Here is a 14,145-nt window from a genome sequence, read left to right on the forward strand (position 1 = left end):
TTTTCAAAGATCCAGCCAATTTAGCAATTTGATCTCTGGTTCTTCTGCCTTTTCTAAAACCAGCTTGAACATCTGGAAGTTCACGGTTCATGTATTGTTGAAGCCTGGCTTGGAGAACTTTGACCATTACTTTGCTAGTGTGTGAAATGAATGTAATTTTGCAGTAGTTTGAGCATTCTTTGGCATTGCCTTTCTTTGGGATTGAAATGAAAACACATTTTCCAGTGGCCACTGCTGCATTTTGTAAATTTGCTGGCATATGGAGTGCAGCACTTTCACAGCATCATCTTTGAGGATTTGAAATAGCTTAACTGGAATTCCATCACCTCCACAAGCTTTATTCATAGTGATGCTTACTAAAGCCCAGTTGACTTCACATTCCAGGATGTCTGGCTCTATGTGAGTGATCACATCATTGTGATTATCTGGGTCATGAAGATCTTTTTTGTATAGTCTTCTGTGTATTCTTGCCACCTCTTCTTAATATCTTCTGCTTCTGTTAGGTCCATAGTATTTCTGTTCTTTATTGTGCCCATCTTTGCATGAAATGTTCCCTTGGTATCTCTAATTTTCTTGAAGAGATTTCTAGTCTTTCCCATTCTATTTTCTGCCTCTATTTCTTTGCACTGATCACTGAGGAAGGCTTTTTTATCTCTCTTTGCTATTCATTGGAAATCTGCATTCAGATGGATATATCTTTCCTTTTCTCCTTTGCCTTTCACTTATCTTCTTTTCTTAGCTATTTTTAAGGCCTCCTCAGGCAACTATTTTGCCTTTTTGCATTTCTTTTTCTCGGGTATGGTCTTAATTACCGTACAATGTCACAAACCTATGCTAATACTTCTTCAGGCACTCTATCAGATCTAATCCCTTGAATCTATTTCTCATTTCCACTGTATAATCTTAAGGGATTTGATTTAGGTCATACCTGAATGGTCTAGTGGTTTTCCCTACCTTCTTCAATTTAAATCTGAATTTGGCAATAAGGAGTTCATGATCTGAGCCACAGTCAGCTCCCAGTCTTATTTTTGCTGACCGTATAGAGCTTCTCTATCTTTCGCTACAAAGAATATAAACAGTCTGATTTCAGTATTAACCACCTGGTGACGTCCATGTGTAGAGTCTTTTCTTGTGTTGTTGGAAGAGGGTGTTTGCTATGACCAGTGTGTTCTCTTGGCAAAACTCTGTTAGCCTTTGACCTGCTTCTGTTTGTACTCCAAGGCCAATTTGCCTGTTACTCCAGGTATCTCTGACTTCCTACTTTTTCATTCCAGTCCCCTATAATGAAAAGGACATCTTTTAGGGATGTTAGTTCTAGAAGGTCTTCATAGAACCATTCAACTTTAGCTTCTTCAGCATTTCTGGTTGGGGCATATACTTGGATTACTGTGATATTGAATGGTTTGCCTTGGAAATGAATAGAGATTAATCTGTCATTTTTGAGATTGTGCCCAAGTACTAAGTGAACTCCAGGAGTTAGTGATGGACAGGGAGGCCTGGCGTGCTGCGATTCATGGGGTTGCAGAGTCAGACACGACTGAACAAATGAACTGAACTGAACTGAACTGCATTTCAGACTCTTTTGTTGACTATGATGGTAACTCCATTTCTTCAAAGGGATTCTCGCCCACAGTAATAGATATAATGTTCATCTGTTTGATGAAGCATTCTTCATTTCAGAGAGAAGGTCATAGTTTGGTAACCTCAAGAACTACAGAAACCTATTATGAGACAAGCACAGGCCAGGTTAAAGGAGTGCAGGCCCTACAAGTACCCTAATCCTTATCAGTAACCCAGTCCTTGAGCCATTGCTATAAAACTCCTCACCAAATCCCCCCAGGTAGGGGCACACTGTTTTGAAGACCTTAGCCCATCTTGTCCCTGTTTGTCTGGCAAAGCACTAAAGCTATTATTTTCTGTTTCACCCAAAACTCTGTCTCATGATCTCATTCAACACTAATGCTAGAGGCCACGTTTCTGGCATCGGGATCACTGTGAAACAACAGATAATTTAGCCAAAGGCAATGGCAACCCACTCAAGTACTCTTGCCTAGAAAATTCCATGGACAGAGGAGCCTGGTGGGCTGCAGTCCATGGGGTTGCTAAGAGTCGGACGCTACTGAGCGACTTCACTTTCACTTTTCACTTTCATGCATTGGAGAAGGAAATGGCAACCCACTCCAGTTCTTGCCTGGAGAATCCCAGGGATGGGGAAGCCTGAGTCGCACAGAGTCGGACACGACTGAAGCGACTTAGCAGCAGCAGTAGCAACAGTAAAATACTTGAAAAGTAAATATAAGAGGTAACATGAAGAAAAATATTTAGTCCTCTTATTATGGAAAAGACTAGTTTTCCTTAAATTAAGACACAATAAAGGCTATATAAAACATAGAAATTATTTTGATAAGAAAAAGATGTTCATTTCCTATACAGATTAGTAGGTAAAGTAAAGAAAAAATCATTTTACAGTCTCCTGCTAAGAACAGACCTATATTCCAGGAAGATTTTTCTCATTTTAACAGATAAAGAAAACCTAGTTCTAGTTTTGCATTGGGCATTTTTTATTTTGATGCTCATTTTAAAACTTATAATAAAATTGAAATTGAGCAAGACCCAGTGGGGCCCTCCTGGGTACAACTTGTTTCTATTCCCTTCCCCGGATCCTCATTTCTTGTTTGTAATAAATAGGCTCCATGCAGCCTCCTGGACCTTCCCTGAGTTCCAAAGGGCATATTTAAGCAGTTGCTAATCAATGAAGTAAGGGAATGCAGATACAAAGGAGGAAAAGTCAAGAAACCATAGTATAATAAACGAGGTATCTGGGTTCCTCCAGAAGGAATATACATAATAATATCTTTCATATCCCATATATTGAATACTTGTACTTAGCATAACTTATCTTATTTTTCTTACATGTTTTGCACAAGAAGTTATTTCTTTTCACTTTTATCATATTAGTAGTTTAGTTTGCAAATGTTAATCTTAAACCTTAATTTTTAGTATTCTTTATTTTCCAGAGAAAAAAGGAAGTAGATAAATATGAATTGTTTGTCAGATATCACCTTCTGTAGTAGATAAATTTATTAATATACTATTTCATAATCTCTAGAAGCGATTCTTTACAGAACAATTTACTAAAGTGGGAGAGGAACGTGTGCACTAATGCACCCAAATATATTTAGTCTCTCTGTAAAAACTGAAAAGGCGAAAGCATAAAACTAAACTCATGTTCATTAACTACTGTCTCAGTATTTTATCTTTTGTAGGAATGATGTAGATGTTCAATAAATATCCATCATTTAACTTAATATAACTTCAAAGTTTCAGATTAATGAAAGATCTGGTGAACTACTTTTATGCAGACATATCATAAAACACAATTACTTTTGAAATAAAGTTTGTCAGAAAAAAAATGACTCACTTTGATTAAATCAAATGTATGCTTACTAACCTTTAATATCTGGCACATATAGTATTAGTTTATTTAATAAGATTGCCCAAGCAGAATTAAAATTTTGTGTCTTCATTGTGTTTAATACTGACAACTCTGAAGACATACTTATTTTTATTAAGCCAACAATAATAAACTAAGTCATGTGACCCTGGAAAGTATTTTGGTTGATTCCTATATTACTGAACCTTTTTAAAATGTTTGATTTATATGCACTTCTTTTACTGTAAATCAATTTAGAATAGAACTGATTTATTCATTTCATAATATTATCTAGAGTTAAGAAAATATCATATATATGTATGTGTGACAAGAAAAAAGACTGTATGACATACATGTATAAATATACAGACAAATGCAAATAGACATTGAAGGGATTTTGTTCTAAAATTTTAGTCATAATTCAGATATAATTACAGAACTCATTAACTATATGTGTTTACATTTTGTCTCACTTGTTTTAAATCCGAATTATGTTTCTGACCAGTGGACCAGTCAATGTTTCAATATGTTTAATATTATTCAATATGTTCAGTGTGTTCAATATGAGCTCTAAAGATTTTCTCCAATATTTCTGGGGGTGACTTGAGTGTTTGTTTTGTTTCATTTTGTTTTTCTTGACAAATAATACTATGGAGGCTGTGTCTTTAGCTCCAGGTGGTTTTTTAGTCAACTAAGATGTTAAGGCAAGGTGCCCTTCTGATGGGAGCCTGAGTTATTATTATACCTCAGATGGTTCCATTCAAAAAGATGGCTCTCAGGTCCTTGAGAAAATAGCTCTGAGTGACACAAATTGTGGAACTCAAAGAAAGAGAAGAACATTATAAACTTTCCAAAATAGCTGCTCTAAAAGGAATTTTAGGGAAATATTTGCCTATTTCCAGTGTTTTTACTCTGACACACTGAATTCTCCTGGCAGCAATTATGCTTTTTCAAGAAGACATTTTGAAAGAACTAAAGACATGTTTGTGGAAGGTGTAGATTTTAATTTTTGTTCTAACTCTGGTATTTGATCATTAATTCTATTAAATATTTTAATAGAATATTTTAGGTGAACCATGATAATTTTTTTTCCTTTGCTTAAGTTGATCCTCTCATAGGTTTCAACAACATATTTGTCTAGGGTAAGAGCTCTCTAAAAATCTTTTTAAATGTAAAAACTTTCTCGTCCCAGGATCTGTCATGTAGCCATTGGAGTTTAGAATCACCAGAGGAATACCAGTTCCAAAATGTGGCTCAAATCCAGTAAACCTTTTTGTTACCACATCCTTTCCAGATTCTTAGACAGCAATATTATAGAAATGAATTTATCATTTCCACAAGACTCTTAGGCTAGCAAAATTTTGTTTAAGAAATAGCTTGTTCACAAGAGAGAAAGTGGGATAAAAAGGTGCCAGCTCCTCAAGCAGAAGGGACTTTTATAACAAAAGGGAGGATTTATCTCATCAGCAGTGATTATTTCCTTGTCAAACTTACTTGATCAATAGCAGGTGGCTCCATGGGGGTTACCAGGAATAAGGAGAGCTTCTGTGAGTTGAAAGGAGTGTATGTGAATTTTTCCCAAGAAAGCACAGGAGCAGATAAGGTTAAAATTTGTGGTTGAACTCCTTGTCTTGTGGCAACCAGGTGTACTTATTAGTGTAACAGATATAAATTTAATCTTTCACTCCTGCGACCCTGGTTTTTGTCTCTGGGACTCAGGACCCTGGAGCCTTTGTTCTTTAGTTCACAAGTCCTGTTTTGCCCAAGACTGTCCCCTCACTATTCTCCTCATCCTTTTCCAAAACAGCTGCCTTCCTGTCCTCCTGTCTCATTGTTATGGCTTAACAGTGGATGGAAGAGTTATCCTCAAAAGGGTACAACAGAGGCAGCCCCATGATCAAGTCACTCCCAAAGGTAGTTGGAAGAAAAGAAACCAAGTCAACATGGGCAGCAAAGGCAACTAGAAAGCACACCTCTCAGACTTAGGAGTCCAGGGGCTGGTGACAGTGAGTAGGAAAGGATCTCAGGCACGCAGCCAGATGCGCTGCCTGTAGATGCAGGTCTCACAACATGTACCCCTGTGTGGTGGGAAACCAAGGAGACCATTCTTACTGTTTCCAAGCCACGTTCTCAAGCTACTCCTGGGAGGAAATGGTTCTATAATGAAAGAAAAGTAAAAGTTAAAGCACTCAGCCTTGTCTGACTCTTTGTGACACTATGGACTGTATAGGGGACTGAATTCTCCAGGCCAGACTACTGGTGTGGGTAGCCGTTCCCTTCTCTAAGGAATCTTCCCAACTCAGGAGTTGAACCAGGGTCTCCCACATTGCAGGCAGATTCTTTACCAGCTGAGCCACAGGGAAGCCCGAGAATACTTCAGTGGGTAGCCTATCCTTTCACCAGCAGATCTTCCTGACCCAGGAATCGAACCAGGTCTCCTGCACTGCAGGAAGATTCTTTACCAACTGAGTTGGAAGCCCTGGGTCTACAATACAGATATTCAAATCAAAGCCGCCCAAGAGTCATAACACCCAAAGAACTGGTTCCTACCTCATTCATCAGGAGCAATGGGCTGACTGGAGAGGCTTGGTCCTTGCAGAATAACTCTGGGCCATGACACTAGCAACAGTGAAGCGGGAGGGAAGGAAGCAGAACACACCCTTTGAAAGAGTGGCAGAGACCAAGGACGGGACGTAGAATGATTAGAACCAAATAGGTCCAAGATGGCAGGTAAGTTGACTTCTGCTAGACTTTGAGCCTCAGTATACACTCGCCCAGCACATCAGCATGCTAAATGACACACCTCTAGGCACCATGACAGTTCTGAGGCTAACCATCAAAGACCAAAAAGTGGGCGGCAGCCCAGTTCCTTGAAATCTCCACTCCTTCCCCAAAAGAGTTGGAATAATCATCCCACTCATTTAGTTTATGAAATGACTGTCAGCTACAAGTTGGTGCTTGCCAAGGGCGCTTGCCATCTGCCCCTGCAAATATTGAATTCTATGCTGTTGCAGCTGTTGACCTTAGACATGGCTTTAAGGAAGATCAAGATGGAGAATGAGGCACTTTGTGTTCCAAGGAAACTTTTGGAATAGGTCTTTAGACAGTTAGATATTTTCAGGAACCAATTTTATGATCCTAATTCTTGAAAAAGTCTTTAAAAAGCTATCTTAAAAAAGCACAAAATCACTTCATGGTGGGTGACATCAGCTCCTAGTGACTAGCAGAAAACTTTTTGTAAAATAAGCTCTTGATGGCATTGAACCATCCCCTTTACCAAAATTATATATAGTGGACTTCACCTACTATTTCTTTGGAGCAGAGCAGTTTCTCAGGGGTATCTGAGGTGCACAGTCTTCAGAATCTTCTGGGCTGCAGTCCTCATTTTACCCCAAATAAAATAACTCACAACTCTCACATTGTGTATCTTTTTTTAGTCAATATTACCTAGTCTATAAAAACTAACCAATTCGTATTTTGAAGCCACTCTCTCCTTGGAGATGCCCACACTCTATCTGTGGAGTGTATTTCTCCCTAAATAAATCCACTTCTTACCTATCACTTTGTCTCTCACTGGTTCTTTCTGCAATGAGACATCAAGAACCTGAGCTTTATTAAGTCCTGAAATCAGGTGTGTGATCTCAATTGGAAGACCATAGGTTTGGGCTGGATTCAAGTCCCAATCTCAGTTACATGACTTCAACAGCCTGTCTTTATTTAAAATTTTGATATTTAGTCACTGAAGTTAATCTGGCAAACACCAAGTTAAATCTCAAAGACAGAGTTTTGGGTGAACTAGAAAAGCACAGCTTTATTGCTTTGCCAGGCAAAGGGGGCCACAACCAATTAATACCCTCAAAAATGTGTGTTCTTACATGGAGTGGATAATGAGTTTTGCAGTAATGGTTCAAAGAAAGTGTGATTGAGGTTTAGAATCCTGCTCAGTCAGTGTAGGAATCTGAAACCTCAGTCTTGTTTGCAATAAACATCTTGCTCCATTAACCTAAAGCTATACCCTTGGTTCCTGACTTTCAGGGGAAGGCATCCTTAGTTTCGTAGATCATAAAATGTCCAGACCCAAGACAGGACAACCATTAACTTCTGGCCCTCATATATAAAAGAAAAACAACAACCACCAACTTTTGGCCCACATCCCATCCTTTGTAAAATGGCTAGAGGGCAGGAAAGAGTGGCAACTTAATCTGAGGATCAAGAAGTCATAAAGATGTTAAGCTAAACATTGTGACCTTTCTAGGCTGACTAGAAATGACATATTTTAAGGACAGGAGCCAACTAAAACTGTACAGATCAATACCGGTAAGGATAGCAAAACGTCTCACAGATATTGTATTCATCCCTTGATCTGCCAGGAGGACCTGCTCCAAGGCTGCAGCATTGTCTCTTGACTCTTCCTCCCTTGTCTCTACATCCCCTTCCTTCTCTGATTCACAACTATTTGAATCTGCATTTGGAACCAGCAAAGGTCAGGTTGCCAAAAATCTTGGCTCTCTGTGTACCAATGCCAAACAGAAATATGGAGACAGTTATGGAGAAAGAAAGAATGGCTTTATTACTTTTCCAGGCTAAGGAGGAACAGTAGGTGCTTGCCTCAAGAACTATGACCCCCTCCCTGGTGAGTAGGGAAAGGTTATATCATCAACCAGGAGTATGTGATAATAAAGTGAAGTCACTCAGTCGTGTCCAATATTTATGAGCGTCTGTGGTCCTTTAATCTTGCCTCAGGTGGTTTCCTTGCTGTTCTTCCTTTGATTAACAACTGTTCTGCCATTTAGAACTGAGAGGTCACAGGGAGGCTGGAGTCTTGCCTACAAGAAATGAGGGACAAAAAGGCCTCCATGCACGGAAGTCCCACAGGGCCCTGCTTGGAATCAGTCATGAAGACTGAATGAAACCTATTTCCTGTAATCAAGAAATGGGGGACTCAGAAAGGCTTTTGGGCCCAAGATCCCCACAAGGCCCTCCACAGTTTTTGTTTTATATCATCAACATAAAAGTTTTGCACTAATTATGATTTTAATATGTTGAATTAATATATTATTTATCTTGATTACTGAATTTATTGTTACCCTCTTAAGACTCTGCCCAAGTTGAGTGCTGTAGGGGAGTAAAAATGTTCTCTTCTGCTCTTCCAGGTTTTGTGGCTGATCTAAAAATTAAATTAACATAAGACAGATTAACAGGAGAGGTGAAAAAAAAAATGAGTTATCCTCGTATGTATAGGAGCCCACAAAAATCTGAGACTCAAAAGGCCAACAGACCACTGAGGATTGGGTAGCTTTCAGAGCTAAGGGAATGGGCAGGAGTCTGGGGCTTCAAATGGGAAAATGGTTCCAGAAGATGGGAAGAGGAAGTGTTTGGTGAGCAAACATAAGTCTCTGACTGCTATGGTGATATCTGTTCCTGGTAAGTCCCCTTTTGTAATATAAATCTATACAAATGTAGATTTCTCTTCCAGTCCAGTCCCTTAGTCATGTCCAGGTCTTTGCAACCCTATGGACTGCAGGATGCTAGGCCTCCCTGTCCATCACCAACTCCTGGGCCTTGCTCAAACTCATGTCCATAGAGTCGGTGATGCCATCCAACCATCTCATCCTCTGTCGTCCCCTTCTCCTCCTGCCCTCAATCTTTCCCAGCATCAGGGTCTTTTCCAGTGAGCCAGTTCTTGCCTTCAAGTGGCCAAAGTATTGGAGCTTCAGCTTCAGCATCAGTCTTTCCAATGAATAGTCAGGACTGATTTCCTTTAGAATGCTGTTTGATCTCCTTGCAGTCCAAGGGACTCTCAAGACTCTTCTCCAATACCACAGTTCAAAAGAATCAATTCTTCAGTGTCCAGCTTTCCTTTTGGTCCAACTCTCACAACCATACATGACTACTGTAAGAAGCATAGCTTTGACTAGATGGACTTTTGTTGGCAAGGTAATGTCCCTGCTTTTTAATATGCTATCTAGGTTGCTCATAAATTTTCCTCCAAGGAGCATGCATCTTTTAATTTCGTGGCTGCAGTCACCATCTGCAGTGATTTTGGAGCCCCCCAAAATAAAGTCTCCCACTCCTTTCATTGTTTCCTCATCTATTTGCCATGAAGTGATGGGACCAGATGCCATGATCTTTGTTTTCTGAATGTTGAGTGTTAAGCCAACTTTTTCACTCTCCTCTTTCACTTTCATCAAAAGGTTCTTCAGGTGCTCTTCACCTTCTGCCACAAGAGTGATGTACTCTGCATATCTGAGGTTATTGATTTTTCTCCCAGCCATCTTGATTCCAGCTTGTGCATCATGCAGCCTGGCATTTTGCATGATGTACTTTGCATATAAGTTAAATAAGCAGGGTGACAATATACAGCCTTGACGCACTCCTTTCCCAATTTGGAACCAGTCTGTTGTTCGATGTACACTTCTAACTTTTGCTTCTTGACCTGCATACAGATTTTAAGAAATCTGTTTCCTGAGGGAGACAGGTAATGTGGTCTGGTATTCCCATCTATTGAAGAATTTCCCACAGTTTGTTGTGATCCGCAGAATCAAAGACTTTGCCATAGTCAATAAAGCAAAAGTAGATGTTTTTCTGGAACTCTCTTGCTTTTTTGATGATCCAACAGATGTTGGCAATTTAATCTCTTGCTCCTCTGCCTTTTCTTAAACCAGCTTGAACATCTGGAAGCTCTCGGTTCATGTACTGTTGAAGCCTGGCTTGGAGAATTTTGAGCATTACTTTGCTAGTGTGTGAGATGGGTGCAATTGTGCAGTAGTTTGAACAATTATTTCTCTTCCAACTAGGCTAATTCAGGCTTCACAGAGGAAGCGTGTGGAAATCAGCACTGGACAGAGCTCCTTCCTGCCAGGAAGGTCCCCGCTGACTGTGGCTCTGAAGGACCCAGTGAGAGCTCTGGCCCCTCTTCCCAGAGGTATTCTAACCATGTGCCCCATCACTCCTGGCCCTCCTGGGGAAGTCGATCTGGATCATGTCCTCTGTAGTTCTGAGCCTGACCAGTGCCACCAGCCTGGACACCTTGAGTTGACCACAAACTACTGCTGTGTCCCCAAGACAGAGCTCACAAAGGGTAACTTCTACTTTCTTTTCAGAGCTTCTCCAGCATCTACAGTGGCTCAAAATAATCCTTATGCCAAAGAGGCATATTTGGAGGTTGCATATCCTCATTTTCAAAGACCCCTTTGCCTCACTCTAACCCCTTCCCCCTTACTGAAGATTAAACTTTGGCAAGAAGGAACTTGCACCAACAGAAAGAGAGGGGATGCGAGGTCCCAGAGTGAGCAAATAAAGGATGAGTAAAAATGTGAATAAATCTAGAATTGTTTATTATAAGGACTATAATAGTTAGAGTTACTATTTATTTATATAATATTAGAGATTTTTTTTTAATGTGGACCATTTTTTAAAGTTTTTATTGAATTTATTACAATGTTGCTTCTGTTTTATGTTTGGGTTCTTTTGGCCACAAGGCCTGTGTCATCTTATCTCCCTGACCAGGGATCAAATCTGCACCTCCTGAATTGGAAAGCAAAGTCAAAGCCTTTAGACCCCCAGAGAAGTCCTTAGAGTCAGTATTCAGAAAAGATTAAAAGAAAAGTGGTATTAAAATACCATACCATATTGATATGAAAGATACGAAATGAGTAAAAATTTGGGGGATATTGCATCACTTTAAATTGAATTTATTAAGTCAAGATTGTTTAAGTCTAAACCATTATAAGAATGTATAAGAAATGGAAACTTGAAGAGGTCCATTGTTAAGACAAAGTAGCTAGTTCTGAGTACAAAGTACTAACAGCTAAACTTGTGGACATAATAAAGTTGAGTCCTGGACTCTAGATAAAGTTAGAGTTGAGATAGGGAGATCAAACTGGACCCTAAAGAGATAGGACCCCACCCACTGTGCCCTGGCTCTAAGCTCGCCTAACGACTTGCGGCCATGACATCGTTCACGCACCTGGAGAGTCCCTAAGCAAACTGACTGTTGGGGGAAGGGATAAATTATCAAGAAAGTCTTAGTTGAGAAATGCGGATGTAACTAGTGAAGGGAGAAAGAAAGATACCTATGAGGAAATAGTGAACCATAGGCAATGCCTGGGAAGATCGTATACTCCATAGTACTCAGCCAGGGAGGATCAGTGGGGGGGACCTGTGTGTTAGGGAAGAAGTTGCTTGTTGCAACTGCCCTGAGTGTGCCTGTCCCCCAGACCGCCAATATTGCCAGAGCAGCATTAAAATCTCACTTCCGCTGTGCTCCGTGTCTCTGAGTCCATTCCTTGGTTTGGGGCTAGTTGAGTGTGTTTCTCACAGAATGAAAGTAAAAGAGCAGTGGAAAGAAATAAAAGGTGTAGCAGGGGTGAAGAGATGAAAACTGACTAATTAAAGACAGGGAGGAAAAGCAAAGCAGCATGGGAAACAGATGGAAAATGGAAAACAGCGTGTTAAAAGTGAAGCCCAGGACGGCGAGCCCTCTGTGCGGCTCTGTTGTGGAACACAGCTGCCCTGCGTGCCTGTGTCAGGGGCTCTGTGAGGGCACGTTTGTATTCATTGCTGCATCACAAGTCATCACAGTCGTAATGAAAGAACACCCACATGCCTTCTCCTGTGGATGCACACGGGTCTGGAGTCTGGGCCTGGCGTACACGGGTTCTCTGCTCAGGATCTCACCAGGCAAAAACCCTGGTGTCAGCCAGAGACAGGGACTCACCTGAGACTCCGGGCCTTCCAGATCACTCTTTGGTGGCAAAACTCATTTCCTTGCTACTGTAGAACTAAGGCCCCCTCTTCCTTCTGTTTTTTAAATTAACTTTTACTGGAGTATAGTTGCTTTACAATGTTTTGTTAGTTTCTGCGGTATAGCAAGGTCAATCAGTTATATATACACATATATCCCCCTTTTTGAGATTTCCTTTCCATTTAGGTCACCATAGAGAATTGAGTGGAGTTCCCTGAGCCACACAGAAGGTTGTCATTGGTTATCTTTTTCCTACACAGTGTCGATGTCAACCCCAATGTATGTATGTCAACCCCAATCTCTCGATTCATCCCACTCCTCCTTCCCCCTTGGTGTCCATACATTTGTTCTCTACATCTGTGTCTATATTTCTGCTTGGCAGATTTGCTCATCTGTATTAGTATCCTAGATTCTACATATAAACATTAATACACAAATTTGTTCTCTTTCCCAGTTAGTCAGTATGACAGTTTGTAGGTCCGTCCATGTCTCTGCAAATTGCGCTATTTCATTTCTCTTTTTTGGCTAATATTTCATTGCATGTATGAACCACATCTTCTTTGTTCATTCCTATGTCGATGGACAGTTTGGCTTCTTCCATGTCCTGGTTATGAGCCCCCATAAGAGGTAAAACTACTATGTATAAAATAAATGTTACAGGATGTGATGTACAACGTGAAGCACATAACCAATATTTTAGAAAAAACTTTATATGGAGTATAATCTATAAAAACATAAAAAATCTATAAAAATATGTGATCCTTTGCCTTCAACTTCTTTAAATTTGCATGTTTTAAGGTTCACCCCTGTTACACCATGTATCACTACTTCATTCTTTTTAATTACTGGATGGTATTCAGAGTATTTCCTTTACCTATGCATTAATTGTTGAACATTTGGGTTGCTCTTACCTTTTCGCTATTATGAATAATCCTGTTATGAATATTCACAGGCAAGTCTTTTTATGAATATATATTGCATTCCCCCACTTCAGGAAGATATTTCAGAGTGAAATTTCTTAGCAATCTGGTAAATTACAAAAGAAAAAATATATACTCTGAAACTTTCTAAATCTCTGCTTATTTATCCAAGATTGGAGGTATATTAAATTATCAAGTATTATGTCTCAATTAGTTAAAAGGGGGAATAAAACTTACTCTGTGGTTAATACGATTTCAGATCCACTGCCTTATAAACACTGGGGGATGTGTCACATGACAGATTTAAATTTTTCTGTGTTAATTTATAACTCAGTTTTAGTAATAGGCATTCATTCCATTATTCTGCAGGATGTAATCTACTTGTTCAATTAACATAAAATCATAAACATTTTCAAGGTTGCTATTTATTCTTGTAAATTGCTGCTTAAAATTCCAGTGAATAAACATGATATGTATTTATGTAATCATTCAACTATAGATGAGAAATTCATCTCTCCTAAACATTATGAAAAGAATGCTTCCAATATCTTTGGGCAAACAGCTTTCCTGTGTTTTTGGACAATTTCCTTAGGGAAAAAAGCATCCAAATGCAGTTTCTGAGTTAGAATAAATGTGCACTTAATGGCTTTTGACCCACACTGCCAAATTGCTTTCCAAAGGCCTATACCCGTTTGTCCCTGCTGCTGGCAGCACACAGAGGTCAGTGTCATCACACCTTCACATACTAAGTACTGCCTTTTCCAAGCATGGCTACTTACAGTTCTCTTTTTTCTAAATCACAGCAAATCAATGTAGAAAAACAATCTGAGGTCTGTCTCCTTTGCCTAGTATATGTAGGGGGCTTCCCTGGTCAGTGATTAAGACAATCAAAACCACAATGAGGTACCACTTCACACCAGTCAGAATGGCTGCGATCCAAAAATCTGCAAGCAATAAATGCTGGAGAGGGTGTGGAGAAAAGGGAACCCTCCTACACTGTTGGTGGGAATGCAAACTAGTACAGCCACTATGGAGAACAGTGTGGA

The sequence above is a fragment of the Ovis canadensis genome, chromosome 4 (genome assembly GCF_042477335.2).
Source record: "Ovis canadensis isolate MfBH-ARS-UI-01 breed Bighorn chromosome 4, ARS-UI_OviCan_v2, whole genome shotgun sequence".
Classification (NCBI taxonomy): Eukaryota; Metazoa; Chordata; class Mammalia; order Artiodactyla; family Bovidae; genus Ovis; species Ovis canadensis.